Source organism: Schistocerca serialis, chromosome 11 (genome assembly GCF_023864345.2).
Source record: "Schistocerca serialis cubense isolate TAMUIC-IGC-003099 chromosome 11, iqSchSeri2.2, whole genome shotgun sequence".
In the NCBI taxonomy this organism is placed as follows: domain Eukaryota; kingdom Metazoa; phylum Arthropoda; class Insecta; order Orthoptera; family Acrididae; genus Schistocerca; species Schistocerca serialis.
The window spans coordinates 23,282,216-23,305,946 of NC_064648.1; positions in this window are offsets into that span (position 1 = coordinate 23,282,216).

Below are 23,731 nucleotides of genomic sequence, written 5' to 3' on the forward strand. Positions count from 1 at the left end.
GTTAGAGTATCAGTCCTCTTGTACTTAAGTCGGCATTGTGCCTTTAGTATTAAATTCGGATGCAATTTCTGTGTTTCATCGTCAATACGAAGGTCCAAGAATTACTGTAAACCTGAAGTGAAGCATCGGAATCTAGAACTGGACTCTCAGAAGAGGTTCAAATCATAGAAAATGGTAGTGCCAGTCCTCTTGTACTTAAGTCGGCATTGTGCCTTTTGTATTAAATTCGGATGTAATTTCTGTGTTTCATCGTCAATAAGAAGGTCCAAGGGATACAGTAAACCTGAAGTGAAGCTTCGGAATCTATAACTGAACCCACAGGAGAGGTTCAAATCATAGAAATTGAGAGTGTCAGTCCTCTTGTACTTAAGTCGGCATTGTGCCTTTTGTACTAAATTTGGATGCAATTTCTGTGTTTCATCGTCAATAAGAAGGTCCAAGGGATACAGTAAACCTGAAGTGAAGCATCGGAATCTTAAACTGGACTCACAGGAGAGGTTCAAATCATGGAGATTTAGAGTGTCACTCCTCTTGTACTTAAGTCGGTATTGTGCCTTTTGTATTAAATTTGGATGCAATTTCTATGTTTCACCGTCAATAAGAAGGTCCAAGGGATACAGTAAACCTGAAGTGAAGGATCGGAATCTAAAACTGGACTCACAGGAGAGGTTCAAATCATAGAAAGAGAGAGCGTCAGTACTCTTGTACTAAAGTCGGCATTGTGCCTTTTGTATTAAATTCGGATGCAATTTCTGTGTTTCATCGTCAATAAGAAGGTCCAAGGTATGCAGTAAACATGAAGTGAAGCATCGGAATCTAAAACTGGACTCATAGGAGAGGTTCAAATCATAGAGAGTGAGAGTGTCACTCCTCTTGCAGTTAAGTCCGTATTGTGTCTTTTGTATTAAATTCGGATGCAATTTGTGTGTTTCATCGTCAATAAGAAGGTCCAAGGTATACAGTAAACCTGAAGTGAAGCATCGGAATCTAAAACTGGACTCACAGGGGAGTTTGAAATCATAGAAAGTTAGAGGGTCAGTCCTCTTGTACTTAAGTCGGCATTGTGCATTTTGTATTAAATTCGGATGCAAACTCTGTATTTCGTCGTCAATAAGAAGGTCCAAGTTATACAGTAAACCTGAAGTGAAGCATCGGAATCGAAAACTGGACTCACAGGAGAGGCTCGAATCATAGAAAGTTAGTGTGTCTGCCCTCTTGTACTTAAGTCGGCATTGTGCCTTTTGTGTTAAATTCGGATGCAATTTCTGTGTTTCATCGTCAATAAGAAGGTCCAAGGGATACAGTAAACCCGACGTGCAGCATCGGAATCTAAAACTGGACTCACAGGAGAGGTTCAAATCATAGAAAGTGAGAGTGCCAGTCCTCTGGTACTTAAGTCGGTATTGTGCCTTTTGTATTAAATTTGGATGCAATTTCTGTGTTTCACCGTAAATAAGAAGGTGCAAGGTATACAGTAAACCTGAAGTGAAGCATCGGAATCTAAAACTGGACTCACAGGAGAGGTTCAAATCATAGAAAGTTAGAGTGTCAGTCCTCTTGTACTTAAGTCGGCATTGCGCCTTTTGTATTACAGTCGGCCGCAATATCTGTGTTTGATCGTCAATAAGAAGGTCCAAGGGATACAGTAAACCTGAAGTGAAGCATCGGAATCTAAAACTGGACTCACAGGAGAGGTTCAGATCATAGAAAGTTAGAGTGTCAGTCCTCTTGTACTAAAGTCGGCATTGTGCCTTTTGTATTAACTTCGGATGCAATTTCTATGTTTCATCGTCAATAAGAAGGTCCAAGGGATACAGTAAACCTGAAGTGAAGCATCGGAATCGAAAACTTGACTCACAGGAGAGGTTCAAATCATAGAGAGTTAAAGTGTCACTCCTCTTGTACTTAAGTCGGTATTGTGCCTTTTGTATTAAATTTGGATGCAATTTCTGTGATTCATCGTCAATAAGAAGGTCCAAGGGATACAGAAAACCTGAAGTGAAGCATCGGAATCTGAAACTGGACTCACAGTAGAGGTTCAATCCATAGAGTTTTAGAGTGTCACTCCTCTTGTACTTAAGTCGGTATTGTGCCTTTTGTATTAAATTTGGATGTTATTTCTGTGTTTCATCGTCAATAAGAAGGTCCAAGGGATACAGTAAACCTGATGTGTAGCATTGGAATCTAAAACTGGACTCACAGGAGAGGTTAAAATCATAGAAAGTTAGAGTATCAGTCCTCTTGTACTTAAGTCGGCATTGTGCCTTTTGTATTAAATTCGGATGCAATTTCTGTGTTTCATCGTCAATACGAAGGTCCAAGGATTACCGTAAACCTGATGTGAAGCATCGGAATCTAGAACTGGACTCACAGAAGAGGTTCAAATCATAGAAAATGGTAGTGTCAGTCCTCTTGTACTTAAGTCGGCATTGTGCCTTTTGTATTAAATTCGGATGTAATTTCTGTGTTTCATCGTCAATAAGAAGGTCCAAGGGATACAGTATACCTGAAGTGAAGCTTCGGAATCTAAAACTGAACCCACAGGAGAGGTTCAAATCATAGAAATTGAGAGTGTCAGTCCTCTTGCACTTAAGTCGGCATTGTGCCTTTTGTACTAAATTTGGATGCAATTTCTGTGTTTCATCGTCAATAAGAAGGTCCAAGAGATACAGTAAACCTGAAGTGAAGCATCGGAATCTTAAACTGGACTCACAGGAGAGGTTCAAATCATAGAGTTTTAGAGTGTCACTCCTCTTGTACTTAAGTCGGTATTGTGCCTTTTGTATTAAATTTGGATGCAATTTCTGTGTTTCATCGTCAATAAGAAGGTCCAAGGGATACAGTAAACCTGAAGTGAAGGATCGGAATCTAAAACTGGACTCACAGGAGAGGTTCAAATCATAGAAAGAGAGAGCGTCAGTACTATTGTACTAAAGTCGGCATTGTGCCTTTTGTATTAAATTCGGATGCAATTTCTGTGTTTCATTGTCAATAAGAAGGTCCAAGGTATGCAGTAAACATGAAGTGAAGCATCGGAATCTAAAACTGGACTCATAGGAGAGGTTCAAATCATAGAGAGTGAGAGTGTCACTCCTCTTGCAGTTAAGTCCGCATTGTGTCTTTTGTATTTAATTCGGATGCAATTTCTGTGTTTCATCGTCAATAAGAAGGTGCAAAGGATACAGTAAACCTGAAGTGAGGCATCGGAATCTAAAACTGGACTCACAGGAGAGGTTCAAATCATAGAGAGTTAAAGAGTCAGTCCTGTTGTACTTAAGTCTGCATTGTGCCTTTTGTATTAAATTCGGATGCAATTTCTGTGTTTCATCGTCAATAAGACGGTCCAAGGTATACAGCAAACCTGAAGTGAAGCATCCGAATCTAAAACTGGACTCACAGGAGAGTTTGAAATCATAGATAGTTACAGTGTCAGTCCTCTTGTACTTAAGTCGGCATTGTGCCTTTTGTATTAAATTCGGATGCAATTTCTGTGTTTCGTCATCAATAAGAAGGCCCAAGGGATACAGTAAACCTGGAGTGAAGCATCGGAATCTAAAACTGGACTCACAGGAGCGGTTCAAATCATAGAAAGTTAGAGTGTCAGTCCTCTTGTACTTAAGTCGGCATTGTGCCTTTTGTACTAAATTCGGATGCAATTTCTGTGTTTCACCGTCAATAAGAAGGTGCAAGGTATACAGTAAACCTGAAGTGTAGCATCGGAATCTAAAACTGGACTCACAGGAGAGGTTCAAATCATAGAAAGTTAGAGTGTCAGTCCTCTTGTACTAAAGTCGGCATTGTGCCTTTTGTATTAAATTCGGATGCAATTTCTGTGTTTCATCGGCAATAAGAAGGTCCAAGGTATACAGTAAACCTGAGGTGAAGCATCGGAATCTAAAACTGGACTCATAGGAGAGGTTCAAATCATAGAGAGTAAGAGTGTCACTCCTCTTGTACTTAAGTCGGTATTGTGTCTTTTGTGTTAAATTCGGATGCAATTTCTGTGCTTCATCGTCAATAAGAAGGTCCAAGGGATATAGTAAACCTGAAGTGAAGCTTCGGAATCTAAAACTGGACTTACAGGAGAGGTTCCAATCATAGAGTGTCAATCCTCTTGTACTTAAGTCGGTAATGTGTCTTTTGTATTAAATTCGGATGCAATTTCTGTGCTTCATCGTCAATAAGAAGGTCCAAAGGATACAGTAAACCTGAAGTGAAACATCGGAATCTAAAACTGGACTCACAGGAGAGGTTCAAATCATAGAAAATGAGAGTGTCAGTCCTCTTTTACTTATGTCGGCATTGTGCCTTTTGTATTAAATTCGGATGCAATTTCTGTGATTCATCGTCAATACGAAGGCCCAAGGGATACAGTAAACCTGAAGTGAAGCATCGGAATCTGAAACTGGACTCGCAGTAGAGGTTCAAACCATAGAGTTTTAGAGTGTCACTCCTCTTGTACTTAAGTCGGTATTGTGCCTTTTGTATTAAATTTGGATGTTATTTCTGTGTTTCATCGTCAATAAGAAAGTCCAAGGGATACAGTAAACCTGATGTGAAGCATCGGAATCTAAAACTGGACTCACAGGAGAGGTTAAAATCATAGAAAGTTAGAGTATCAGTCCTCTTGTACTTAAGTCGGCATTGTGCCTTTAGTATTAAATTCGGATGCAATTTCTGTGTTTCATCGTCAATACGAAGGTCCAAGAATTACTGTAAACCTGAAGTGAAGCATCGGAATCTAGAACTGGACTCTCAGAAGAGGTTCAAATCATAGAAAATGGTAGTGCCAGTCCTCTTGTACTTAAGTCGGCATTGTGCCTTTTGTATTAAATTCGGATGTAATTTCTGTGTTTCATCGTCAATAAGAAGGTCCAAGGGATACAGTAAACCTGAAGTGAAGCTTCGGAATCTATAACTGAACCCACAGGAGAGGTTCAAATCATAGAAATTGAGAGTGTCAGTCCTCTTGTACTTAAGTCGGCATTGTGCCTTTTGTACTAAATTTGGATGCAATTTCTGTGTTTCATCGTCAATAAGAAGGTCCAAGGGATACAGTAAACCTGAAGTGAAGCATCGGAATCTTAAACTGGACTCACAGGAGAGGTTCAAATCATGGAGATTTAGAGTGTCACTCCTCTTGTACTTAAGTCGGTATTGTGCCTTTTGTATTAAATTTGGATGCAATTTCTATGTTTCACCGTCAATAAGAAGGTCCAAGGGATACAGTAAACCTGAAGTGAAGGATCGGAATCTAAAACTGGACTCACAGGAGAGGTTCAAATCATAGAAAGAGAGAGCGTCAGTACTCTTGTACTAAAGTCGGCATTGTGCCTTTTGTATTAAATTCGGATGCAATTTCTGTGTTTCATCGTCAATAAGAAGGTCCAAGGTATGCAGTAAACATGAAGTGAAGCATCGGAATCTAAAACTGGACTCATAGGAGAGGTTCAAATCATAGAGAGTGAGAGTGTCACTCCTCTTGCAGTTAAGTCCGTATTGTGTCTTTTGTATTAAATTCGGATGCAATTTGTGTGTTTCATCGTCAATAAGAAGGTCCAAGGTATACAGTAAACCTGAAGTGAAGCATCGGAATCTAAAACTGGACTCACAGGGGAGTTTGAAATCATAGAAAGTTAGAGGGTCAGTCCTCTTGTACTTAAGTCGGCATTGTGCATTTTGTATTACATTCGGATGCAAACTCTGTATTTCGTCGTCAATAAGAAGGTCCAAGTTATACAGTAAACCTGAAGTGAAGCATCGGAATCGAAAACTGGACTCACAGGAGAGGCTCGAATCATAGAAAGTTAGTGTGTCTGCCCTCTTGTACTTAAGTCGGCATTGTGCCTTTTGTATTAAATTCGGATGCAATTTCTGTGTTTCATCGTCAATAAGAAGGTCCAAGGGATACAGTAAACCCGACGTGCAGCATCGGAATCTAAAACTGGACTCACAGGAGAGGTTCAAATCATAGAAAGTGAGAGTGCCAGTCCTCTGGTACTTAAGTCGGTATTGTGCCTTTTGTATTAAATTTGGATGCAATTTCTGTGTTTCACCGTAAATAAGAAGGTGCAAGGTATACAGTAAACCTGAAGTGAAGCATCGGAATCTAAAACTGGACTCACAGGAGAGGTTCAAATCATAGAAAGTTAGAGTGTCAGTCCTCTTGTACTTAAGTCGGCATTGCGCCTTTTGTATTACAGTCGGCCGCAATATCTGTGTTTGATCGTCAATAAGAAGGTCCAAGGGATACAGTAAACCTGAAGTGAAGCATCGGAATCTAAAACTGGACTCACAGGAGAGGTTCAGATCATAGAAAGTTAGAGTGTCAGTCCTCTTGTACTAAAGTCGGCATTGTGCCTTTTGTATTAACTTCGGATGCAATTTCTATGTTTCATCGTCAATAAGAAGGTCCAAGGGATACAGTAAACCTGAAGTGAAGCATCGGAATCGAAAACTTGACTCACAGGAGAGGTTCAAATCATAGAGAGTTAAAGTGTCACTCCTCTTGTACTTAAGTCGGTATTGTGCCTTTTGTATTAAATTCGGATGCAATTTCTGTGATTCATCGTCAATAAGAAGGTCCAAGGGATACAGAAAACCTGAAGTGAAGCATCGGAATCTGAAACTGGACTCACAGTAGAGGTTCAATCCATAGAGTTTTAGAGTGTCACTCCTCTTGTACTTAAGTCGGTATTGTGCCTTTTGTATTAAATTTGGATGTTATTTCTGTGTTTCATCGTCAATAAGAAGGTCCAAGGGATACAGTAAACCTGATGTGAAGCATTGGAATCTAAAACTGGACTCACAGGAGAGGTTAAAATCATAGAAAGTTAGAGTATCAGTCCTCTTGTACTTAAGTCGGCATTGTGCCTTTTGTATTAAATTCGGATGCAATTTCTGTGTTTCATCGTCAATACGAAGGTCCAAGGATTACCGTAAACCTGATGTGAAGCATCGGAATCTAGAACTGGACTCACAGAAGAGGTTCAAATCATAGAAAATGGTAGTGTCAGTCCTCTTGTACTTAAGTCGGCATTGTGCCTTTTGTATTAAATTCGGATGTAATTTCTGTGTTTTATCGTCAATAAGAAGGTCCAAGGGATACAGTATACCTGAAGTGAAGCTTCGGAATCTAAAACTGAACCCACAGGAGAGGTTCAAATCATAGAAATTGAGAGTGTCAGTCCTCTTGCACTTAAGTCGGCATTGTGCCTTTTGTACTAAATTTGGATGCAATTTCTGTGTTTCATCGTCAATAAGAAGGTCCAAGGGATACAGTAAACCTGAAGTGAAGCATCGGAATCTTAAACTGGACTCACAGGAGAGGTTCAAATCATAGAGTTTTAGAGTGTCACTCCTCTTGTACTTAAGTCGGTATTGTGCCTTTTGTATTAAATTTGGATGCAATTTCTGTGTTTCATCGTCAATAAGAAGGTCCAAGGGATACAGTAAACCTGAAGTGAAGGATCGGAATCTAAAACTGGACTCACAGGAGAGGTTCAAATCATAGAAAGAGAGAGCGTCAGTACTATTGTACTAAAGTCGGCATTGTGCCTTTTGTATTAAATTCGGATGCAATTTCTGTGTTTCATTGTCAATAAGAAGGTCCAAGGTATGCAGTAAACATGAAGTGAAGCATCGGAATCTAAAACTGGACTCATAGGAGAGGTTCAAATCATAGAGAGTGAGAGTGTCACTCCTCTTGCAGTTAAGTCCGCATTGTGTCTTTTGTATTTAATTCGGATGCAATTTCTGTGTTTCATCGTCAATAAGAAGGTGCAAAGGATACAGTAAACCTGAAGTGAGGCATCGGAATCTAAAACTGGACTCACAGGAGAGGTTCAAATCATAGAGAGTTAAAGAGTCAGTCCTGTTGTACTTAAGTCTGCATTGTGCCTTTTGTATTAAATTCGGATGCAATTTCTGTGTTTCATCGTCAATAAGACGGTCCAAGGTATACAGCAAACCTGAAGTGAAGCATCCGAATCTAAAACTGGACTCACAGGAGAGTTTGAAATCATAGATAGTTACAGTGTCAGTCCTCTTGTACTTAAGTCGGCATTGTGCCTTTTGTATTAAATTCGGATGCAATTTCTGTGTTTCGTCATCAATAAGAAGGCCCAAGGGATACAGTAAACCTGAAGTGAAGCATCGGAATCTAAAACTGGACTCACAGGAGCGGTTCAAATCATAGAAAGTTAGAGTGTCAGTCCTCTTGTACTTAAGTCGGCATTGTGCCTTTTGTACTAAATTCGGATGCAATTTCTGTGTTTCACCGTCAATAAGAAGGTGCAAGGTATACAGTAAACCTGAAGTGAAGCATCGGAATCTTAAACTGGACTCACAGGAGAGGTTCAAATCATATAAAGTTAGAGTGTCAGTCCTCTTGTACTAAAGTCGGCATTGTGCCTTTTGTATTAAATTCGGATGCAATTTCTGTGTTTCATCGGCAATAAGAAGGTCCAAGGTGTACAGTAAACCTGAGGTGAAGCATCGGAATCTAAAACTGGACTCATAGGAGAGGTTCAAATCATAGAGAGTAAGAGTGTCACTCCTCTTGTACTTAAGTCGGTATTGTGTCTTTTGTGTTAAATTCGGATGCAATTTCTGTGCTTCATCGTCAATAAGAAGGTCCAAGGGATATAGTAAACCTGAAGTGAAGCTTCGGAATCTAAAACTGGACTTACAGGAGAGGTTCCAATCATAGAGTGTCAATCCTCTTGTACTTAAGTCGGTAATGTGTCTTTTGTATTAAATTCGGATGCAATTTCTGTGCTTCATCGTCAATAAGAAGGTCCAAAGGATACAGTAAACCTGAAGTGAAACATCGGAATCTAAAACTGGACTCACAGGAGAGGTTCAAATCATAGAAAATGAGAGTGTCAGTCCTCTTTTACTTATGTCGGCATTGTGCCTTTTGTATTAAATTCGGATGCAATTTCTGTGATTCATCGTCAATACGAAGGCCCAAGGGATACAGTAAACCTGAAGTGAAGCATCGGAATCTGAAACTGGACTCGCAGTAGAGGTTCAAATCATAGAGTTTTAGAGTGTCACTCCTCTTGTACTTAAGTCGGTATTGTGCCTTTTGTATTAAATTTGGATGTTATTTCTGTGTTTCATCGTCAATAAGAAAGTCCAAGGGATACAGTAAACCTGATGTGAAGCATCGGAATCTAAAACTGGACTCACAGGAGAGGTTAAAATCATAGAAAGTTAGAGTATCAGTCCTCTTGTACTTAAGTCGGCATTGTGCCTTTAGTATTAAATTCGGATGCAATTTCTGTGTTTCATCGTCAATACGAAGGTCCAAGAATTACTGTAAACCTGAAGTGAAGCATCGGAATCTAGAACTGGACTCTCAGAAGAGGTTCAAATCATAGAAAATGGTAGTGCCAGTCCTCTTGTACTTAAGTCGGCATTGTGCCTTTTGTATTAAATTCGGATGTAATTTCTGTGTTTCATCGTCAATAAGAAGGTCCAAGGGATACAGTAAACCTGAAGTGAAGCTTCGGAATCTATAACTGAACCCACAGGAGAGGTTCAAATCATAGAAATTGAGAGTGTCAGTCCTCTTGTACTTAAGTCGGCATTGTGCCTTTTGTACTAAATTTGGATGCAATTTCTGTGTTTCATCGTCAATAAGAAGGTCCAAGGGATACAGTAAACCTGAAGTGAAGCATCGGAATCTTAAACTGGACTCACAGGAGAGGTTCAAATCATGGAGATTTAGAGTGTCACTCCTCTTGTACTTAAGTCGGTATTGTGCCTTTTGTATTAAATTTGGATGCAATTTCTATGTTTCACCGTCAATAAGAAGGTCCAAGGGATACAGTAAACCTGAAGTGAAGGATCGGAATCTAAAACTGGACTCACAGGAGAGGTTCAAATCATAGAAAGAGAGAGCGTCAGTACTCTTGTACTAAAGTCGGCATTGTGCCTTTTGTATTAAATTCGGATGCAATTTCTGTGTTTCATCGTCAATAAGAAGGTCCAAGGTATGCAGTAAACATGAAGTGAAGCATCGGAATCTAAAACTGGACTCATAGGAGAGGTTCAAATCATAGAGAGTGAGAGTGTCACTCCTCTTGCAGTTAAGTCCGTATTGTGTCTTTTGTATTAAATTCGGATGCAATTTGTGTGTTTCATCGTCAATAAGAAGGTCCAAGGTATACAGTAAACCTGAAGTGAAGCATCGGAATCTAAAACTGGACTCACAGGGGAGTTTGAAATCATAGAAAGTTAGAGGGTCAGTCCTCTTGTACTTAAGTCGGCATTGTGCATTTTGTATTACATTCGGATGCAAACTCTGTATTTCGTCGTCAATAAGAAGGTCCAAGTTATACAGTAAACCTGAAGTGAAGCATCGGAATCGAAAACTGGACTCACAGGAGAGGCTCGAATCATAGAAAGTTAGTGTGTCTGCCCTCTTGTACTTAAGTCGGCATTGTGCCTTTTGTATTAAATTCGGATGCAATTTCTGTGTTTCATCGTCAATAAGAAGGTCCAAGGGATACAGTAAACCCGACGTGCAGCATCGGAATCTAAAACTGGACTCACAGGAGAGGTTCAAATCATAGAAAGTGAGAGTGCCAGTCCTCTGGTACTTAAGTCGGTATTGTGCCTTTTGTATTAAATTTGGATGCAATTTCTGTGTTTCACCGTAAATAAGAAGGTGCAAGGTATACAGTAAACCTGAAGTGAAGCATCGGAATCTAAAACTGGACTCACAGGAGAGGTTCAAATCATAGAAAGTTAGAGTGTCAGTCCTCTTGTACTTAAGTCGGCATTGCGCCTTTTGTATTACAGTCGGCCGCAATATCTGTGTTTGATCGTCAATAAGAAGGTCCAAGGGATACAGTAAACCTGAAGTGAAGCATCGGAATCTAAAACTGGACTCACAGGAGAGGTTCAGATCATAGAAAGTTAGAGTGTCAGTCCTCTTGTACTAAAGTCGGCATTGTGCCTTTTGTATTAACTTCGGATGCAATTTCTATGTTTCATCGTCAATAAGAAGGTCCAAGGGATACAGTAAACCTGAAGTGAAGCATCGGAATCGAAAACTTGACTCACAGGAGAGGTTCAAATCATAGAGAGTTAAAGTGTCACTCCTCTTGTACTTAAGTCGGTATTGTGCCTTTTGTATTAAATTCGGATGCAATTTCTGTGATTCATCGTCAATAAGAAGGTCCAAGGGATACAGAAAACCTGAAGTGAAGCATCGGAATCTGAAACTGGACTCACAGTAGAGGTTCAATCCATAGAGTTTTAGAGTGTCACTCCTCTTGTACTTAAGTCGGTATTGTGCCTTTTGTATTAAATTTGGATGTTATTTCTGTGTTTCATCGTCAATAAGAAGGTCCAAGGGATACAGTAAACCTGATGTGAAGCATTGGAATCTAAAACTGGACTCACAGGAGAGGTTAAAATCATAGAAAGTTAGAGTATCAGTCCTCTTGTACTTAAGTCGGCATTGTGCCTTTTGTATTCAATTCGGATGCAATTTCTGTGTTTCGTCGTCAATACGAAGGTCCAAGGATTACCGTAAACCTGATGTGAAGCATCGGAATCTAGAACTGGACTCACAGAAGAGGTTCAAATCATAGAAAATGGTAGTGTCAGTCCTCTTGTACTTAAGTCGGCATTGTGCCTTTTGTATTAAATTCGGATGTAATTTCTGTGTTTTATCGTCAATAAGAAGGTCCAAGGGATACAGTATACCTGAAGTGAAGCTTCGGAATCTAAAACTGAACCCACAGGAGAGGTTCAAATCATAGAAATTGAGAGTGTCAGTCCTCTTGCACTTAAGTCGGCATTGTGCCTTTTGTACTAAATTTGGATGCAATTTCTGTGTTTCATCGTCAATAAGAAGGTCCAAGGGATACAGTAAACCTGAAGTGAAGCATCGGAATCTTAAACTGGACTCACAGGAGAGGTTCAAATCATAGAGTTTTAGAGTGTCACTCCTCTTGTACTTAAGTCGGTATTGTGCCTTTTGTATTAAATTTGGATGCAATTTCTGTGTTTCATCGTCAATAAGAAGGTCCAAGGGATACAGTAAACCTGAAGTGAAGGATCGGAATCTAAAACTGGACTCACAGGAGAGGTTCAAATCATAGAAAGAGAGAGCGTCAGTACTATTGTACTAAAGTCGGCATTGTGCCTTTTGTATTAAATTCGGATGCAATTTCTGTGTTTCATTGTCAATAAGAAGGTCCAAGGTATGCAGTAAACATGAAGTGAAGCATCGGAATCTAAAACTGGACTCATAGGAGAGGTTCAAATCATAGAGAGTGAGAGTGTCACTCCTCTTGCAGTTAAGTCCGCATTGTGTCTTTTGTATTTAATTCGGATGCAATTTCTGTGTTTCATCGTCAATAAGAAGGTGCAAAGGATACAGTAAACCTGAAGTGAGGCATCGGAATCTAAAACTGGACTCACAGGAGAGGTTCAAATCATAGAGAGTTAAAGAGTCAGTCCTGTTGTACTTAAGTCTGCATTGTGCCTTTTGTATTAAATTCGGATGCAATTTCTGTGTTTCATCGTCAATAAGACGGTCCAAGGTATACAGCAAACCTGAAGTGAAGCATCCGAATCTAAAACTGGACTCACAGGAGAGTTTGAAATCATAGATAGTTACAGTGTCAGTCCTCTTGTACTTAAGTCGGCATTGTGCCTTTTGTATTAAATTCGGATGCAATTTCTGTGTTTCGTCATCAATAAGAAGGCCCAAGGGATACAGTAAACCTGAAGTGAAGCATCGGAATCTAAAACTGGACTCACAGGAGCGGTTCAAATCATAGAAAGTTAGAGTGTCAGTCCTCTTGTACTTAAGTCGGCATTGTGCCTTTTGTACTAAATTCGGATGCAATTTCTGTGTTTCACCGTCAATAAGAAGGTGCAAGGTATACAGTAAACCTGAAGTGAAGCATCGGAATCTAAAACTGGACTCACAGGAGAGGTTCAAATCATAGAAAGTTAGAGTGTCAGTCCTCTTGTACTAAAGTCGGCATTGTGCCTTTTGTATTAAATTCGGATGCAATTTCTGTGTTTCATCGGCAATAAGAAGGTCCAAGGTATACAGTAAACCTGAGGTGAAGCATCGGAATCTAAAACTGGACTCATAGGAGAGGTTCAAATCATAGAGAGTAAGAGTGTCACTCCTCTTGTACTTAAGTCGGTATTGTGTCTTTTGTGTTAAATTCGGATGCAATTTCTGTGCTTCATCGTCAATAAGAAGGTCCAAGGGATATAGTAAACCTGAAGTGAAGCTTCGGAATCTAAAACTGGACTTACAGGAGAGGTTCCAATCATAGAGTGTCAATCCTCTTGTACTTAAGTCGGTAATGTGTCTTTTGTATTAAATTCGGATGCAATTTCTGTGCTTCATCGTCAATAAGAAGGTCCAAAGGATACAGTAAACCTGAAGTGAAACATCGGAATCTAAAACTGGACTCACAGGAGAGGTTCAAATCATAGAAAATGAGAGTGTCAGTCCTCTTTTACTTATGTCGGCATTGTGCCTTTTGTATTAAATTCGGATGCAATTTCTGTGATTCATCGTCAATACGAAGGCCCAAGGGATACAGTAAACCTGAAGTGAAGCATCGGAATCTAAAACTGGACTCACAGGAGTGGTTCAAATCATAGGGAGTTAGAGTGTCACTCCTCTTGCACTTAAGTCGGTATTGTGCCTTTTGTATTAAATTCGGATGCAATTTCTGTTTTTCATCGTCAATAAGAAGGTCCAAGGGATACAGTAAACCCGAAGTGCAGCATCGGAAACTACAACTGGACTCACAGGAGAGGTTCAAATCATAGAAAGTTAGAGTGTCAGTCCTCTTGTACTTAAGTCGGCATTGTGCCTTTTGTATTAAATTCGTATGCAATTTCTGTGTTTCATCGTCAATAAAAAGGTCCAAGGGATACAGTAAACGTGAAGTGAAGCATCGGAATCTAAAACTGGTATCACAGGAGAGGTTCAAGTCATAGAAAGTTAGAGTGTCAGTCCTCTTGTACTTAAGTCGGCATTATGCCTTTTGTATTAGATTCGGATGCCAACTCTGTGTTCCATCGTCAATAAGAAGGTCCAAAGTATACAATAAGCCTGAAGTGAAGCATCGGTAACTAAAACTGGACTCACAGGAGAAATTCAAATCATAGAATGTGAGAGTGTCAGTCCTCTTTTACTTATGTCGGCAATGTGCCTTTTGTATTAAATTCGGATGCAATTTGTGTGTTTCATCGTCAATAAGAAGGTCCAAGGTATACAGTAAACCTGAAGTGAAGCATCGGAATCTAAAACTGGACTCACAGGAGAGTTGGAAATCATAGAAAGTTAGAGGGTCAGTCCTCTTGTACTTAAGTCGGCATTGTGCATTTTGTATTAAATTCGGATGCAAACTCTGTGTTTCGTCGTCAATTAAAGGTCCAAGTTATACAGTAAACCTGAAGTGAAGCATCGGAATCTAAAACTGGACTCACAGGAGAGTTGGAAATCATAGAAAGTTAGAGGGTCAGTCCTCTTGCACTTAAGTCGGCATTGTGCCTTTTGTATTAAATTCGGATGCAATTTCTGTGTTTCATCGTCTATACGAAGGTCCAAGGGATACAGTAAACCTGAAGTGAATCATCGGAATCTAAAACTCGACTCACAGGGGAGGTTCAAATCATAGAAAGTTAGAGTGTCAGTCCTCTTGTACTTAAGTCGGCATTGTACCTTTTGTATTAAATTCGGATGCAATCTCTGTGTTTCATCGTCAATAAGAAGGTCCAAAGGATACAGTTAACCTGAAGTGAATCATCGGAATCTAAAACTCGACTCACAGGAGAGGTTCAAATCATAGAAAGTTAGAGTGTCAGTCCTCTTGTACTTAAGTCGGCATTGTACCTTTTGTATTAAATTCGGATGCAAACTCTGTGTTTCATCGTCAATAAGAGGGTCCAAAGGATACAGTAAACCTGAAGTGAAACATCGGAATCTAAAACTGGACTCACAGGAGAGGTTCAAATCATAGAAAGTGAGAGTGTAAGTCCTCTTGTACTTAAGTCGGTATTGTGCCTTTTGTATTAAATTCGGATGCAATTTCTGTGTTTCACCGTCAACAAGAAGGTGCAAGGTATACAGTAAACCTGAAGTGAAGCATCGGAATCTGAAACTGGATTCACAGGAGAGGTTCAAATCATAGAGTGTCAATCCTCTTGTACTTAAGTCGGCATTGTGCCTTTTGTATTAAATTCGTATGCAAATTCTGTGTTTCATCGTCAATAAGAGGGTCGAAGGGACAAAGTAAACCTGAAGTGAATCATCGGAATCTAAAACTGAACTCACAGGAAAGGTTCAAATCATAGAAAGTTAGAGTGTCAGTCCTCTTGTACTTAAGTCGGCATTGTACCTTTTGTATTAAATTCGGATGCAAACTCTGTGTTTCATCGTCAATAAGAAGGTCCAAAGGATACAGTAAACCTGAAGTGAAACATCGGAATCTAAAACTGGACTCACAGGAGAGGTTCAAATCATAGAAAGTGAGAGTGTAAGTCCTCTTGTACTTAAGTCGGTATTGTGCCTTTTGTATTAAATTCGGATGCAATTTCTGTGTTTCACCGTCAACAAGAAGGTGCAAGGTATACAGTAAACCTGAAGTGAAGCATCGGAATCTGAAACTGGATTCACAGGAGAGGTTCAAATCATAGAGTGTCAATCCTCTTGTACTTAAGTCGGCATTGTGCCTTTTGTATTAAATTCGTATGCAAATTCTGTGTTTCATCGTCAATAAGAGGGTCGAAGGGACAAAGTAAACCTGAAGTGAATCATCGGAATCTAAAACTGAACTCACAGGAAAGGTTCAAATCATAGAAAGTTAGAGTGTCAGTCCTCTTGTACTTAAGTCGGCATTGTACCTTTTGTATTAAATTCGGATGCAAACTCTGTGTTTCATCGTCAATAAGAAGGTCCAAAGGATACAGTAAACCTGAAGTGAAACATCGGAATCTAAAACTGGACTCACAGGAGAGGTTCAAATCATAGAAAGTGAGAGTGTCAGTCCTCTTTTACTTATGTCGGCATTGTGCCTTTTGTATTAAATTCGGATGCAATTTCTGTGTTTCTTCGTCAATACGAAGGTCCAAGGGATACAGTAAACCAGAAGTGAAGCATCGGAATCTAAAACTGGACTCACAGGAGAGGTTCAAATCATAGAGAGTTAGAGTGTCACTCCTCTTGCACTTAAGTCGGTATTGTGCCTTTTGTATTAAATTCGGATGCAATTTCTGTGTTTCATCGTCAATAAGAAAGTCCAAGGGATACAGTAAACCCGAAGTGCAGCATCGGAATCTAAAACTGGACTCACAGGAGAGGTTCAAATCATAGAAAGTTAGAGTGTCAGTCCTCTTGTACTTAAGTCGGCATTGTGCCTTTTGTAGTAAATTCGTATGCAATTTCTGTGTTTCATCGTCAATAAGAAGGTCCAAGGGATACAGTAAACGTGAAGTGAAGCATCGGAATCTAAAACTGGAATCACAGGAGAGGTTCAAGTCATAGAAAGTTAGAGTGTCAGTCCTCTTGTACTTAAGTCGGCATTATGCCTTTTGTATTAGATTCGGATGCAAACTCTGTGTTTCATCGTCAATAAGAAGGTCCAAAGTATACAATAAACCTGAAGTGAAGCCCGGAATCTAAAACTGGACTCACAGGAGAAGTTCAAATCATAGAAAGTGAGAGTGTCAGTCCTCTTTTACTTATGTCGGCAATGTGCCTTTTGTATTAAATTCGAATGCAATTTGTGTGTTTCATCGTCAATAAGGAGGTCCAAGGTATACAGTAAACCTAAAGTGAAGCATCGGAATCTAAAACTGGACTCACAGGAGAGTTTGAAATCATAGAAAGTTAGAGGGTCAGTCCTCTTGTGCTTAAGTCGGCATTGTGCATTTTGTATTAAATTCGGATGCAAACTCTGTGTTTCGTTGTCAATAAGAAGGTCCAAGTTATACAGTAAACCTGAAGTGAAGCATCGGAATCTAGAACTGGACTCACAGGAGAGGTTCGAATCATAGAAAGTTAGTGTGTCTGCCCTCTTGTACTTAAGTCGGCATTGTGCCTTTTGTATTACATTCGTATGCAATTTCTGTGTTTCATCGTCAATAAGAAGGTCCAAGGGATACAGTAAACCTGAAGTGTAGCATCGCAATCGAAAACTGGACTCACAGGAGGGGTTCAAACCATAGAGTTTTAGAGTGTCAGTCCTCTAGTACTTAAGTCGGTATTGTGAACTTTTGTATTAAATTTGGATGTTATTTCTGTATTTCATCGTCAATAAGAAGGTACAAGGGATACAGTAAACCTGAAGTGAAGCATCGGAATCTAAAACTGGACTCACAGGAGAGGTTCAAATCATAGAAAGTTAGAGTATCAGTCCTCTTGTACTTAAGTCGGCATTGTGCCTTTTGTATTAAATTCGGATGCAATTTCTGTGTTTCATCGTCTATACGAAGGTCCAAGGGATACAGTAATCCTGAAGTGAAGCGTCGGAATCTAAAACTGGACTCACAGGAGTGGTTCAAATCATAGAAAGTAGGAGTGTCAGTCCTCTTGTACTTAAGTCGGCATTGTGCCCTTTGTATTAAATTCGGATGCAATTTCTGTGTTTCATAGTCAATAAGAAGGTCCAAGGGATACAGTAAACCTGAAGTGAAGCATCGGAATCTAAAACTGGACTCACAGGAGAGGTTCAAATCATAGAAAGCGAGAGCGTCAGTTCTCTTGTACTTAAGTCGGTATTGTGCCCTTTGTATTAAATTCGGATGCAATTTCTGTGTTTTATCCTCAATAAGAAGGTGCAAGGTATAGAGTAAACCTGAAGTGAAGCATCGGAATCTAAAACTGGACTCACAGGAGGGTTTGGAATCATAGAACGTTAGAGTGTCAGTCCTCTTGTACTTAAGTCGGCATTGTGCCTTTTGTATTAAATTCGGATGTAATTTCTGTGTTTCATCGTCAATAAGAAGGTCCAAAAGATACAGTAAACCTGAAGTGAAGCATCGGAATCTAAAACTGGAATCACAGGAGAGGTACAAATCATAGAAATAGAGAGTGTCAGCCCTCTTGTACTTAAGTCGGCATTGTGCATTTTGTATTAAATTCGGATGCAATTTCTGTGTTTCATCGTCAATAAGAAGGTCCAAGGGATACAGTAAACCTGAAGTGAAGCATCGTAATCTAAAACTGGACTCACAGGAGAGGTTCAAATCATAGGGGGATAGAGTGTCACTCCTCTTGCACTTAAGTCGGTATTGTGCATTTTGTATTAAATTTGGATGCAATTTCTGTGTGTCATCGTCAATAAGAAGGTCCAAGGGATACAGTAAACCTGAAGTGCAGCATCGGAATCTAAAACTGGACTCACAGGAGATTTTGAAATCATAGAAAGTTAGAGTGTCAGTCCTCTTGTACTTAAGTCGGCATTGTGCCTTTTGTATTAAATTCGGATGCAAACACTGTGTTTCAACGTCAATAAGAAGAACCAAGTTATACAGTAAACCCGAGGTGAAGCATCGGAATCTAAAACTGGACTCACAGGAGAGGTTCAAATCATAGTAAGTTAGAGTGTCAGCCCTCTTGTACTTAAGTCGGCATTGTGCATTTTGTATTAAATTCGGATGCAATTTCTGTGTTTCTTCGTCAATACGAAGGTCAAAGGGATACAGTAAACCTGAAGTGAAGCATCGGAATCTAAAACTGGACTCACAGGAGAGGTTCAAATCATAGAGAGTTAGAGTGTCACTCCTCTTGCACTTAAATCATTATTGTGCCTTTTGTATTGAATTCGGATGCAATTTCTGTGTTTCATCGTCAATAAGAAAGTCCAAGGGATACAGTAAACCCGAAGTGCAGCATCGGAATCTAAAACTGGACTCACAGGAGAGGTTCAAATCATAGAAAGTTAGAGTGTCAGTCCTCTTGTACTTAAGTCGGCATTGTGCCTTTTGTATTAAATTCGGATGCAATTTGTGTGTTTCATCGTCAATAAGGAGGTCCAAGGTATACAGTAAACCGTAAGTGAAGCATCGGAATCTAAAATTGGACTCACAGGAGGGTTTGAAATCATAGAACGTTAGAGTGTCAGTCCTCTTGTACTTAAGTCGGCATTGTGCCCTTTGTATGAAATTCGGATGCAATTTCTGTGTTTTATCCTCAATAAGAAGGTGCAAGGTATACAGTAAACCTGAAGTGAAGCATCGGAATCTAAAACTGGACTCACAGGAGGGTTTGAAATCATAGAACGTTAGAGTGTCAGTACTCTTGTACTTAAGTCGGCATTGTGCCTTTTGTATTAAATTCGGATGCAAACACTGTGTTTCATCGTCAATAAGAAGGTCCAAGGGATACAGTTAACCTGAAGTGAAGCATCGGAATCTAAAACTGGACTCACAGGAGATGTTCAAATCATAGAAAGTGAGAGTGTCAGTCCTCTTTTACTTATGTCGGCAATGTGCCTTTTGTATTAAATTCGGATGCAATTTGTGTGTTTCATCGTCAATAAGGAGGTCCAAGGTATACTGTAAACCTGAAGTGAAGCATCGGAATCTAAAACTGGACTCACAGGAGGGTTTGAAATCATAGAACGTTAGAGTGTCAGTCCTCTTGTACTTAAGTCGGCATTGTGCCTTTTGTATTAAATTCGGATGCAAACTCTGTGTTTCATCGTCAATAAGAAGGTCCAAGGTATACAGTAAACCTGAAGTGAAGGATCGGAATCCAAAACTGGACTCACAGGAGAGGTTCAAATCATAAAAAGTTAGAGTATCAGTCCTCTTGTACTTAAGTCGGCACTGTGCCTTTTGTATTAAATTCGGATGCAATTTCTGTGTTTCATCGTCAATACGAAGATCCAAGGGATACAGTTAACCTGAAGTGAAGCATCGGAATCTAAAACTGGACTCACAGGAGATGTTCAAATCATAGAAAGTGAGAGTGTCAGTCCTCTTGTACTTATGTCGGCATTGTGCTTTTGTATTAAATTCGGATGTAATTTCTGTGTTTCATCTTCAATAAGAAGGTCCAAGGGATACAGTAAACCTGAAGTGAAGCATCGGAATCTAAATCTGGTCTCACAGGAGAGGTTCAAATCATAGAGTTTTAGAGTGTCACTCCTCTTGTACTTAAGTCGGTATTGTGCCTTTTGTATTAATTTTGGATGCAATTTCTGTGTTTCATCGTCAATAAGAAGGTCCAAGTTATACAGTAAACCTGAGGTGAAGCATCGGAATCTAAAACTGGACTCACAGGAGCGGTTCAAATCATAGAAAGTTAGAGTGTCAGCCCTCTTGTACTTAAGTCGGCATTGTGAATTTTGTATTAAATTCGGATGCTATTTCTGTGTTTCATCGTCAATAAGAAGGTCCAAGGGATACAGTATACCTGAAGTGAAGCATCGGAATCTAAAACTGGACTCACAGGAGAGGTTCAAATCATAGGGGGATAGAGTGTCACTCCTCTTGCACTTAAGTCGGTATTGTGCCTTTTGTATTAAATTTGGATGCAATTTCTGTGTGTCATCGTCAATAAGAAGGTCCAAGGGATACAGTAAACCTGAAGTGCAGCATCGGAATCTAAAACTGGACTCACAGGAGAGGTTCAAATCATAGAAAGTTAGAGTATCAGTCCTCTTCTACTTAAGACGGCATTGTGCCTTTTGTATTATATTCGGATGCAATGTCTGTGTTTCATCGTCAATACGAAGGTGCAAGGTATACAATAAACCTGAAGTGAAGCATTGGAATCAAAAACTGCACTCACAGGAGAGTTTGAAATCATAGAAAGTTAGAGTGTCAGTCCTCTTGTACTTAAGTCGGCATTGTGCCTTTTGTATTAAATACGGATGCAAACACTGTGTTTCAACGTCAATAAGAAGGTCCAAGTTATACAGTAAACCCGAGGTGAAGCATCGGAATCTAAAACTGAACTCACAGGAGAGGTTCAAATCATAGAAAGTTAGAGTGTCAGCCCTCTTGTACTTAAGTCGGCATTGTGCATTTTGTATTAATTTCGGATGCAATTTCTGTGTTTCTTCGTCAATACGAAGGTCCAAGGGATACAGTAAACCTGAAGTGAAGCATTGGAATCTAAAACTGGACTCACAGGAGAGGTTCAAATCATAGAGAGTTAGAGTGTCACTCCTCTTGCACTTAAGTCGGTATTGTGCCTTTTGTATTAAATTCGGATGCAATTTCTGTGTTTCATCGTCAATTAGAAAGTCCAAGGGATACAGTAAACCCGAAGTGCAGCATCGGAATCTAAAACTGGACTCACAGGAGAGGTTCAAATCATAGAAAGTTAGAGAGTCAGTCCTCTTGTACTTAAGTCGGCATTGTGCCTTTTGTATTAAATTCGTATGCAATTTCTGTGTTTCATCGTCAATAAGAAGGTCCAAGGGATACAGTAAACGTGAAGTGAAGCATCGGAATCTAAAACTGGAATCACAGGAGAGGTTCAAGTCATAGTAAGTCAGAGTGTCAGTCCTCTTGTACTTAAGTCGGCATTATGACTTTTGTATTAGATTCGGATGCAAACTCTGTGTTTCATCGTCAATAAGAAGGTCCAAAGTATACAATAAACCTGAAGTGAAGCCCGGAATCTAAAACTGGACTCACAGGAGAAGTTCAAATCATAGAAAGTGAGAGTGTCAGTCCTCTTTTACTTATGTCGGCAATGTGCCTTTTGTATTAAATTCGGATGCAATTTGTGTGTTTCATCGTCAATAAGGAGGTCCAAGGTATACAGTAAACCTGAAGTGAAGCATCGGAATCTAAAACTGGACTCACAGGAGAGTCTGAAATCATAGAAAGTTAGAGGGTCAGTCCTCTAGTACTTAAGTCGGCATTGTGCATTTTGTATTAAATTCGGATGCAAACTCTGTGTTTCGTTGTCAATAAGAAGGTCCAAGTTATACAGTAAACCTGAAGTGAAGCATCGGAATCTAGAACTGGACTCACAGGAGAGTTTGAAATCATAGAAAGTTAGAGGGTCAGTCCTCTAGTACTTAAGTCGGCATTGTGCATTTTGTATTAAATTCGGATGCAAACTCGGTGTTTCGTTGTCAATAAGAAGGTCCAAGTTATACAATAAACCTGAAGTGAAGCCCGGAATCTAAAACTGGACTCAGAGGAGAAGTTCAAATCATAGAAAGTGAGAGTGTCAGTCCTCTTTTACTTATGTCGGCAATGTGCCTTTTGTATTAAATTCGGATGCAATTTGTGTGTTTCATCGTCAATAAGGAGGTCCAAGGTATACAGTAAACCTGAAGTGTAGCATCGGAATCGAAAACTGGACTCACAGGAGAGGTTCTAACCATAGAGTTTTAGAGTGTCAGTCCTCTAGTGCTTAAGTCGGTATTGTGCCTTTTGTATTAAATTTGGATGTTATTTCTGTATTTCATCGTCAATAAGAAGGTACAAGGGATACAGTAAACCTGAAGTAAAGCATCGGAATCTAAAACTGGACTCACAGGAGAGGTTCAAATCATAGAAAGTTAGAGTATCAGTCCTCTTGTAATTAAGTCGGCATTGTGCCTTTTGTATTAAATTCGGATGCAATTTCTGTGTTTCATCGTCTATACGAAGGTCCAAGGGATACAGTAATCCTGAAGTGAAGCGTCGGAATCTAAAACTGGACTCACAGGAGAGGTTCAAATCATAGAAAGTAGGAGTGTCAGTCCTCTTGTACTTAAGTCGACATTGTGCCCTTTGTATTAAATTCGGATGCAATTTCTGTGTTTCATAGTCAATAAGAAGGTCCAAGGGATACAGTAAACCTGAAGTGAAGCATCGGAATCTAAAACTGGACTCACAGGAGAGGTTCAAATCATAGAAAGCGAGAGCGTCAGTTCTCTTGTACTTAAGTCGGTATTGTGCCCTTTGTATTAAATTCGGATGCAATTACTGTGTTTTATCCTCAATAAGAAGGTGCAAGGTATACAGTAAACCTGAAGTGAAGCATCGGAATCTAAAACTGGACTCACAGGAGGGTTTGAAATCATAGAACGTTAGAGTGTCAGTCCTCTTGTACTTAAGTCGGCATTGTGCCTTTTGTATTAAATTCGGATGCAAACTCTGTGTTTCATCGTCAATAAGAAGGTCCAAGGGATACAGTTAACCTGAAGTGAAGCATCGGAATCTAATACTGGACTCACAGGAGGGTTTGAAATCATAGAACGTTAGAGTGTCAGTCCTCTTGTACTTAAGTCGGCATTGTGCCTTTTGTATTAAATTCGGATGCAAACTATGTGTTTCATCGTCAATAAGAAGGTCCAAGGTATACAGTAAACCTGAAGTGAAGCATCGGAATCCAAAACTGGACTCACAGGAGAGGTTCAAATCATAGAAAGTTAGAGTATCAGTCCTCTTGTACTTAAGTCGGCACGGTGCCTTTTGTATTAAATTCGGATGCAATTTCTGTGTTTCATCGTCAATACGAAGGTCCAAGGGATACAGTTAACCTGAAGTGAAGCATCGGAATCTAAAACTGGACTCACAGGAGATGTTCAAATCATAGAAAGTGAGAGTGTCAGTCCTCTTGTACTTATGTCGGCATTGTGCCTTTTGTATTAAATTCGGATGTAATTTCTGTGTTTCATCGTCAATAAGAAGGTCCAAAAGATTCAGTAAACCTGAAGTGAAGCATCGGAATCTAAAACTGGAATCACAGGAGAGGTACAAATCATAGAAATAGAGA